Genomic DNA, 9,363 nt, shown 5'->3' on the forward strand with positions numbered 1-9,363 from the left:
ACAAAAAAAAAAAAAAAAAAAAAAAAAAAACAGGGTTGGATCAACAGATTAACTCCAAACAGGTTTGAATATTTTTAAGGTGATTAAGGTGTGTACACAATCCCGTATGCAATCCCTAGCTGCTCAAAGATGTGCCGCATTGTGGAGCGTTTGACTCTGATTGAGAACATCACCAATGGAAGGATTCAGAGGGAGCATATGTTCAGAGATCATATTTATCTTCTGTTGATGGTTTATTAGTCTTTAGATTAATCCAGACTGATCATCCTGGAGCTCTGAGCAAAACTTAAAGAAGGAGCCGTGCGGTACTGGTACCGGTGCAACTGCAGTCATCGAGCCGCCAGCTTTGTGAATGCGCCTCTCTGGACAAAAATAATCTTTATTCTGTAAATGTACAACTTATGTACATGATTCTACTATTTAGAATAAACGTCCACATTCCCCACTCAAAGACTCTCTGACTCTCTGTCTGTCTTTAAATCCCGGCTGAACGCTCTGCTGTTCTAAGAGGCATTTTCAGGATCTCTTTATTTATTTTATTTGGATTTTATTTTTTTCTTTAAAATGTATTATTTTTGTGAGGTGACCTTATGTGTAATAATATATAATTATTAGTATTTCAAATACTCATACTGCTACAAACAAGGACGTCGACATGGTTATTGGTTCACGTGGTGCCAGACTTCCAGGTATTTATACTAATTTACATATGTATTTAAGGGTGGCGACAGGACAGACCAGCAGCTGCTCTATTTCCCGCAAATTAGGTTTTATAAAGGAAAGGTGAGTGCACACTGGTTTATGCATCCCATTCTTTTTGTGCACCACACTTTTCTAAATTTTTCCATACGCCAAGAAACCACAGTATTTTCCCTCTGGCGCAAATCTACATTCAAATCAAGTAAGATCATTCTAATTTTTCTCAAAGTTCCATTTTCCAACATCTTCAAACGCACCATCTCTCTTTCACTGATCTTCAGCATGCAGACGACCTGGGTTTCCAACCCCAAGGACCAGACTCACTTAATCTCACTTTTCATTATTGTTAAAATAAACTTTACTTATCTGATTATCTATTCTCCTGGTGGTGTTCTGTATGTGGGTAAAAAAAACTGGAATCCAACATGACAAGTACAAAAAAAAAACTTTAGTAATTTGTGCATGTTTTTGTGTGTTCCACTATTCTCCACTAAACTCTAAATAGGATTTTAGACCTCCCACCCCTCCCTGCCCCAGCCTCCAGGTTCTGCGTTATGGCCCTGTGTTTGCTGTCACAGCGCAGCGCACAGAGCTCCTCCTGTGGCTCCACAACTCAGACGGCTCCTGCACAGATTTGTGACATTTATCCTAATATTGGCGTTTAGTTGCACAACTTTATGAACACGTTCATTCATGTCTGCTTTCATGTTTATTGCACTGTTCATAATAGTCTCGATGTTTGCAGTTTGTTGTAGCGCAACCCATTCACAGCAAATATATTAACTTGACTTTACGAAAAACAAAGCAGGACGGATCATCCAGGAAATGATGGACAGGGAGAGTTATGGACAGCAATTTGGTATTTACTTCCATAACACTGACTCTTCTACTAGAAAGGATTACTTGCATGCTGAAGGGCAAGATGGATAAATTTGAAACAATTTGGAGGCCCTTCATGTCATATAGCAAAAAGATGTAGATGGAAGAAGATCAGACTTTGAACTGCCCAAATTTGTAGAGACTGTCAAGGCACTTGACTGTTTTTATGTTTGTTTCTTGTATGTCATACAAAGCATTGCATACAAATATGCCTTCTGAATTATTTTTGTCCTAAATAATAAAAATAAAAAAAATAAGAATTTGTAAGAAATATATTTTAAGACAAAATATGATCACTTTCACCTCTGCTTATGTTTGTGTGTGTGTGTGTGTGTGTGTCATACACACTTTTTATTTGATTAGCTGCTTATGTGTAGTATGAACTTTGTTTTTCCATCGTTTTATCCAGGCAACTCTTCAGAAGGAGAGGTCACAGTTTCAGGTTTGGATGCAGCTTCCTTGAAGCTCCCAGTCATCTGCTTCCCTTTCCTGACCTGTCATCATCTTCTTCACTGTCTCCTCATCTTCTGTATACCTGTGATATAAATTTTGTCCCTGTTTAGTCTGTAAGAGATGAGTTTAGATTCTGATGATAATAATGAGAAAATATAAATTAGGTAAGTATTGCAAATAAATAACTCTGGATAAGTGCAGATTGTTAAAAATTAAATATGGATTATTTATTTGAATTTTTCTTTGTTATGAATCCAGAACAAAGGAATGATAGAATCAACTCAAAATCTGTTCATCATGTTTAGTCAATGGAGACCAATAATTTATAGACAACAAGTCTCATGAAAAGAGCAAAAGTTTTCATTTTTTTAGTGGACATTCATGCTTCATTGGTAATAGAATTGTGGTAAACCATTATTTATTTAGCTAATCATTCTATAATCAATAATAATGTTAGCCCGTTATTTCAAACAGTTCTTACTGAGTAAATTTGAGAAATAGGTACATTTTTATTTTGTTGTATTTTGGATTATCATGGATAAATACTTTTCTGTATGTTTTTACTGGACAGAATGGATTACAATTGGTAATGCTATTCATAACGAATGTGATTGTAGCATTTTATTTGTGATTGGAGGATATTTCTGTTTCATATGTTTTTTACAGGTGTTTGTTACTCGTTTCACTGCTTACTGTGCATTTCACCTGTATCCTTCTTATTTCACTGTTTACTGCAAGTTTGCACCTGTCGACCACCCTATGAAGTATCCTGTGCACATGTGAATTGTTCTGTGCGAATCAGAAAAATACCAAACCCTCCTTGTTATAATTGATTCAGGTATACTACAGTAAGATATCAGATAGAGGGAAGTCATTCATGATCGCCTCTGTATGGATGCACCACCTGAACAAAGACAAGGCTGCTTTTAGTGGTTTATTTTAACAGTAAAGCTAAACAAGGTTAACAAAGTGCACACCAAAGGGTAAATATCTGTCTTTTGATCTGAGTATCTCTTTCTATTGCACCAAGTCACATATATTATTCAGGACAAGTCGTCTACCGTTGTTTGTTTCCTCTATTGTTTTTGTTGTTGTTCCATATTTTTATTGTGCAGTTTTATTATGTTTTTAATGTTTTTTTTTTATCTAGTTTTCTTATGGATGCTTGTGCATGAATGTGAGCAACAGACTCCCTAGTAATTACCTCAGGATTGATAAAGTACTGTCAAACCTGTAATCTTTGGTTGTTCTGAATGATTTAGTGAGGATTAGTAATATGGTCAAATAGGGGTACACTGAAAACAGTTTTTTCTGATCATCAACCTTTAAGGTGATGAAGGTGTGTAACCTGTTCTGCCGATTCCGATTTCGACAAATGCAGTTTTTTTCTTTTTGCCTGAAAAGTCGCTAATTATAGTTGCTAAGATGGCAAAGTTGGGTGACTATGGTTAATTTCACATGTGCAGACATAACCTGGTGAGCAGGTCAACAAGCAACCCCCCCCCAACTGCAGAGCAAAAGAAAACAGTAGTATGGAGAATTTTTCTTCCATAATCCAAGAGCATAGATTTTCAGTCTGAAAGCAGGATTTCATGTCTTTTGTTCTCAAAAGATTTAATACTTTTGCTTACATTTTTATTTTGAAAGCAGGACTTCATATATTTCTACTCAAAACTTGTAATGATTGTACTCAAAACTTCTCATGCTCAGACTTAGTCTCTGCTTGGAGCAAATCTTCTCTTGCAAAACTTTCTGCTCATGTTCTGCCCTTTAATTTATTGTAAAATAGGTTCTTAGAATTGATTTTGTGTCAGTGTATTAAGTCTTTTATTTTGAAGGTCATGTTAGGACTAGGACAGGAGGTCAGCCATTTCGTTTAGTTTTTTTTACTGGGTCTCACATGAGGAGGTGCATCTGTCACAGTAAGTTTACGCCACCGACATCACCGTCTATAAGTTTTCATTTAATATTCAATAATAGATTTTATTTAATATCTTATTTGTTAAAAATGTGTTCTTTGTTTTAAGTTTTTTCTAGTGATAATAAACGTGATTTTAATAATTACATGTTTATAAGAGCGATTTTCTGTTGTCCTTCCATGGAAACGTGCAGCCTTCAAATGGAAATAAAACACGTTATAATCTACGTTGCTGCTTTGACATGATCACATTACTGCCAAAACATTTGTACAAAAATACCAGACAGAGTTAATCAAAGCAACGTCATCAGCCGGTGTAACGCTGAACTGATGCGGTGAAGCTACCAGTAGCAGGAGCGGAGCTGCCCCAGAAGCTAACAAACACTGAGTAGAAGGAGAAGAACTGCCATCGATACCCAGATAGCACACAACGTTAAATCAATGTTGGATTATAGTTAGAATTGTTGATTTTTCGTTGAAGTTGACAAATGACTGTGGATCAACCATCAAACAACCATCCACCTCTAGCCAATTAACTAACGTTGAAACTGTGTCATTGAATCAATGTTGTTTTGTGGTTGAAATCTGATGACTGAAATGCCAAGATTTGATCAACGTCTGATCAATGTTGAATCAATGTCAGCTGTTTTGCCACACACCTTCTTCCCCTCCTCTCCTCCTCATCAGCGCTCTGGGTGAGAGCATTTTATTCCTGAGTGGGGGTTATCACATTTAAATTAAGCACTGTAGAGGATAGTGGGTGGAGATTCCTTTCTGTACATTTTCTTACTTGTTCATAACATTTCTCACTGACTGTTTGTGTGTGATATATTGACACAAAAAACATCTACAACATGCTAAAAGGAGTGGAGCGGTCCACCCACACCATTTACATGAGCTGCTTCACTGTTGGCAAAAGATGTTAATTCAATGTTGAATTATTATCACAAAGGTTGCATGTACGGTTGAGGTCGACAACTGACAGTGGATCAACTATAAAACAACCATCCAACAATCATCCAACTCTAGCCAATTAACTAACGTTGAAACTGTGTCATTGAATCAATGTTGTTTTGTGGTTGACATCAAATAAATGAAATGTCAACGTCGAATCCTGTGTGTTTCAGCACTGGTCCTCCAGGCCCTACAAGTTTGGGGCATTTCCATAATTCAGCAAACATGATATTAATTGATGTCTGATTAACAGGGTTTTGCTGAACTGAAAACACGCAGGTCAGTTTGATTGAGGACAAGGTTTGAGGAAGATCTACCCAGATAGCACACAATGTTAATCCAATGTTGAATTACTATCACAAAGGCTGCATGTATGGTTGAGGTCGACAACTGACGGTGGATCAACCATAAAACAACCATCCAATTCTCACCGTTGAAACTGTGTCAATGAATCAGTGTTGTTTTGTGGTTGAAATCTTATGAATGAAATGCCGAGGTCTGATCAACATCTGATCAATGTTGAATCAATGTCAGCTGTTTTGATGTTTTTGTATCAATATATCACACACAAATGGTCAGTAGGACTTCTTATGAAAAAGTAAGAAAATGTACAGAAATAAATCATCACCCACTATCCTTTACAGTGGTTAATTTAAAATGTGATAAACCCCACTCACTAATAAAATGCTCTGACCCAGAGCTCTGATCAGGAGGAAGGGAGGGGAAGGGATGCGGCAAAACAGCCGACATTGATTCAACATTGATCAGATGTTGATCAGACATCAGCATTTCATTCATTAGGTTTCAACCACAAAACAACATTGATTCAATGACACAGTTTCAACATTGGTTACTTGGCTAGAGCTGGATGATTGTTTGATGGTTGATCCACCGTCAGTTGTTGACCTCAACCAAAATTCAACCATTCTGACTATAATTCAATGTTGATTTACTATTGTGTGCAATCTGGGCAGTTTGTTACATCCCTCATCACCTCCTCATCTCCCCCTTACTCCCTCCCAAACCTCCCCCCACCCAGCCGCTCCTCACAACCTTCCCCTCTTTACCCCCTCTCATCCCTTCTTCCCTCCCCCTCCTTGAGCTCTGGGTCAGAACATTTTATTACTAAGTGGGGGTTAATCATGTTTCAAATTAAGCACTACATGTTGAGAACAGTGGGTTGTGATTCCTTTCTGTACATTTTCTTACTTGTCTGTAAATATTATTACTGACTGTCCATAATGTGTTGACACAAAAACATCTACAAGTCTCTACTAGGAGTTGTACAGTCCACCTCCCCATTTTTACACTAGTGGTTTGTCCCAACCAAACAGCCACTTTGCTGCTGGCTTGTTTGCTACCGGCTTCTGAATTGAATTCTCCTCTGAGCAGTTTTATGGTAAGTTTTTCAATATTACTTTGATCTTAAATGTGTTTATTGAAAAATAAGGGCATTGTTTTGTGCCCATAGTAATCCTGGTTATTTTGGGGCAAAATGGATATTTTTAATAATTGAGGTCATGTCTCCTTTTGTATTATTTTCATCCTACCCACCATTTCAGGCCTAAGTATGAAATCCTGCGAAATTTTGTGGGATTTGAATTTTTAAAATAGGGCGGGGCCTATGTTTGGTCTGGGAGAGCATGTGGTGGACAAGGAAGTGTAAGGCTGGCTGCTCCAGGTGGGCTTTAAATTGTTGTGATAGTAATCACTTGTTTTTAACTTTTTATTATGTGCTTAGGGACGTGCTGAAATGAGCCTCTGTTCCAGAACAGCTGAGTTAGATGATTACATGATCGTCTGCAGCCATCAAGAAGTGCAGAAGGTTGTTAATCCTTCACAGATTCAATCCAGGTGAGGCAGAAGGGAAACACTTAACATGTAAGGCATGTGAAACACTGAACTAAACCTGCTAATGACTGATTGATTCTTGGATTGGTAACTGAACTGGACTATTATTACTTGTGTGGGATCTTTATCAGCATATAGACACTTAAGGAATTTAATCAACTTATTTGGAAATATTTGTAGATGATAGAAGATTGAGATGGAAGTTTATTCTGTATAAATTATAATTTTTCCAACTACAGTATAAATCACCTTTTGCTCTATTTATTTGTCTCTGTTAAACCCTGATCCTCCCTGAGTTTTATCGTTAGGTTTTCTGATAAACCCTTTATTTTAAATATTGATATCAATATCATGACTCCTACACTATACTGCAGTTTGATGGGTAATTGTTGTATACATAAACATTAAGATAAATGTTAATTTAACAGTGAGTGTACATGGGGAACTATATGGTTTGTATTTGTTCTCAGACCTGTAACCAGTACACTTTTAATCTTTCAATGTCTTTCAGAACTTTCCAAATGTTTATCATCTTTCTAACCGGCACCTTCCTCACTTTTATTTTTGTGTTTTTTAGCCGTTGCTCTGCAGTTTGACCAAAAGCTGACTCTTGAGGACCGCTGCGAAACTGTTAAGTGGCTTCATTACATGCCAGAACAAGAGGAAGACATCGCAAGCAATCAAAGTGACACCAACCAGAGTCAAACTGGGGTTACCACAACTTGTACTTGTCATGGTGGGTTTAATGTTTCGAGCCCACATGCAGAAACACTCACGGAGAAGAGGAGTAAATGCAATAGTTTATTTACAATATGTACAAGTGATTTGGCAGAGCAACTGAAAGGAGGACAATGACCAGGAATTCTGGAGCGGCTGCAAGCCAGGGAGAGAGATGGTGAGTTGAATGACGGTGGAAAATGACAAAACTCCTGGAATATAGTTAGGTGCTTACTTGTAGTATAAGGCTTAGAGTCTGCGTAGGGAAGTGGGTTCCAAGTAGTGGTGTTAGAGAAGAGGGCGTAGGAAGGGCGACGGCGTTGGAGGGTGGACAGGTAGATCTGAGTGGAAGCACCAAGGAACAGCAGAGCGGAGCGGGCTCCCAGCTAGAGAGGGGTCTTCAAAGAAGGTAGTCCAAGGCCAGAAGAGTTGGGAAACCTTTTCCAGAGTCACTAGTAGGCGTCCTGAAAAGAGCGACAAGAGACTAGTAAAGAAAACACGAAGAAACCTTGAGACTACTCTGAATGTAACACAGGGACCTGATGTGCCCACTAAAGGCAACACTCTGGGAGAGAAGTGCTGGCAACCCGCTGCTTATATACTCCTCCTGGGAGATGGTAATATCCATCAGGTGCGTCCTGTTGAACCAGTCAGCACGCCCTCCTGACAAAACCCGAACCACTGGCGCCCTCTTCTGGATAGTAGGTGATGCTGAAAAGGAAAACAAAACCATCCCCACAACCTGGTACCCAACAGTACTGTTTCCCTGGTTCATACAGTACAAAGCTTAACCTCATGGACTCTGTTCTTCTATGGACAACAGACTGTTCTGACAGTCAAAAAGGAGTCAAATATGTTTAAAGATCTGTCCCTCTTAAATAAAATGTTATATCAAACCCATGTTGTCCTTTTTAACCTTCTGTACACAGTTTACCCATCATCTGCCAATAATATAGTGTGTTTAACACTAGTGAAGAAACTTTTAGTGGTATGTTATGATGTAGACCTATCAGACCTAAAAATGTACATAAATCCTTACCTTTCATTCAATATAAAATCAACCCAAATTTGTCAAATGAGTGTTGAATCAACATTGATTCGATGTAAAATCAACACAAATATACGTGTACATCCACGTTCAGATGAAGGTTGAATCAACGTTGATTCCTGATTCAATGTAATATCAACACAAATATGCATGTAAGTTGACATACAGATTATGGTTGAATCAACATTGATATGTCAGTTATGGTTGAAACCCTAACGTTGATTCAACATACAAGTGACCGACCACTTTCAATGTTGTTTCAATGTTTCTGGCTGACATTGATTCAGTGTTGTTTCAATCATTCTGTGCTATCTGGGTACTGTTGCAGCCAAGCATGATTTAATGTTACACAATACAGTTTCAGCAAGTTGCTCAAAGTCTAAACTGGTATTGTTGTGCATTTAAGGTGTAAAGTTTGCCTTCGACCAAACGCCCCCCAAAGGAATCCCAGCGCTCCCCTTTTGTAAAAATTTCCGCCAGCGCCCCCTGCCGTCCTCTGAACGCCCCGAGGGTGGCGGTACCGCCCATAGACATAAGGATAGACCCCGCATTGGCTGCTCCGGTGCAGGAAATACGGCGGCCATCTTGGAGCGGTACACCCTCATACTTTGCTGAACCGAAACAGCAGAAGATGCTTCAGTTCTGCTCGGCTTATTCATGTTTAAATCTAAGAACTGTTGATGTCAGGGACCGGGGGATAACTTTTCACAAGTAAGAATGAGATATTATTGTTAGTATGTTGTGAATATATTACTGTACTGTATTTATGCCCACCAGCGAAATGACAGCAAATGTTAGCTATCGGTCTTCAGCCGGAGATTTGATGACAGGAATATGTTTCAAA

At 38.4% G+C, this 9,363-nt stretch overlaps 1 protein-coding gene across 3 annotated transcripts in view; it reads right to left on the reverse strand.

The window, feature by feature from the left end:
* Nucleotides 1–9,363, reverse strand: part of afap1 (actin filament associated protein 1) — a 104,285-nt gene that overhangs the window by 67,571 nt on the left and 27,351 nt on the right. Inside the window, exon 2 of one of the 3 annotated variants that reach the window (XM_016680924.1) lies at nt 7,707–7,935. The exons of 1 other annotated variant lie outside the window; for it this stretch is intronic. The gene's annotated coding sequence lies outside the window, so the exon portion shown is untranslated. Of the gene's footprint in view, nt 1–7,706; nt 8,222–9,363 lie in introns of those variants that run through there. One more of the 3 variants, XM_016680921.1, reaches the window with a different exon arrangement.

The sequence above is a fragment of the Poecilia formosa genome, unplaced genomic scaffold (assembly GCF_000485575.1).
Source record: "Poecilia formosa unplaced genomic scaffold, Poecilia_formosa-5.1.2 Scaffold262, whole genome shotgun sequence".
NCBI classification, from domain to species: Eukaryota; Metazoa; Chordata; class Actinopteri; order Cyprinodontiformes; family Poeciliidae; genus Poecilia; species Poecilia formosa.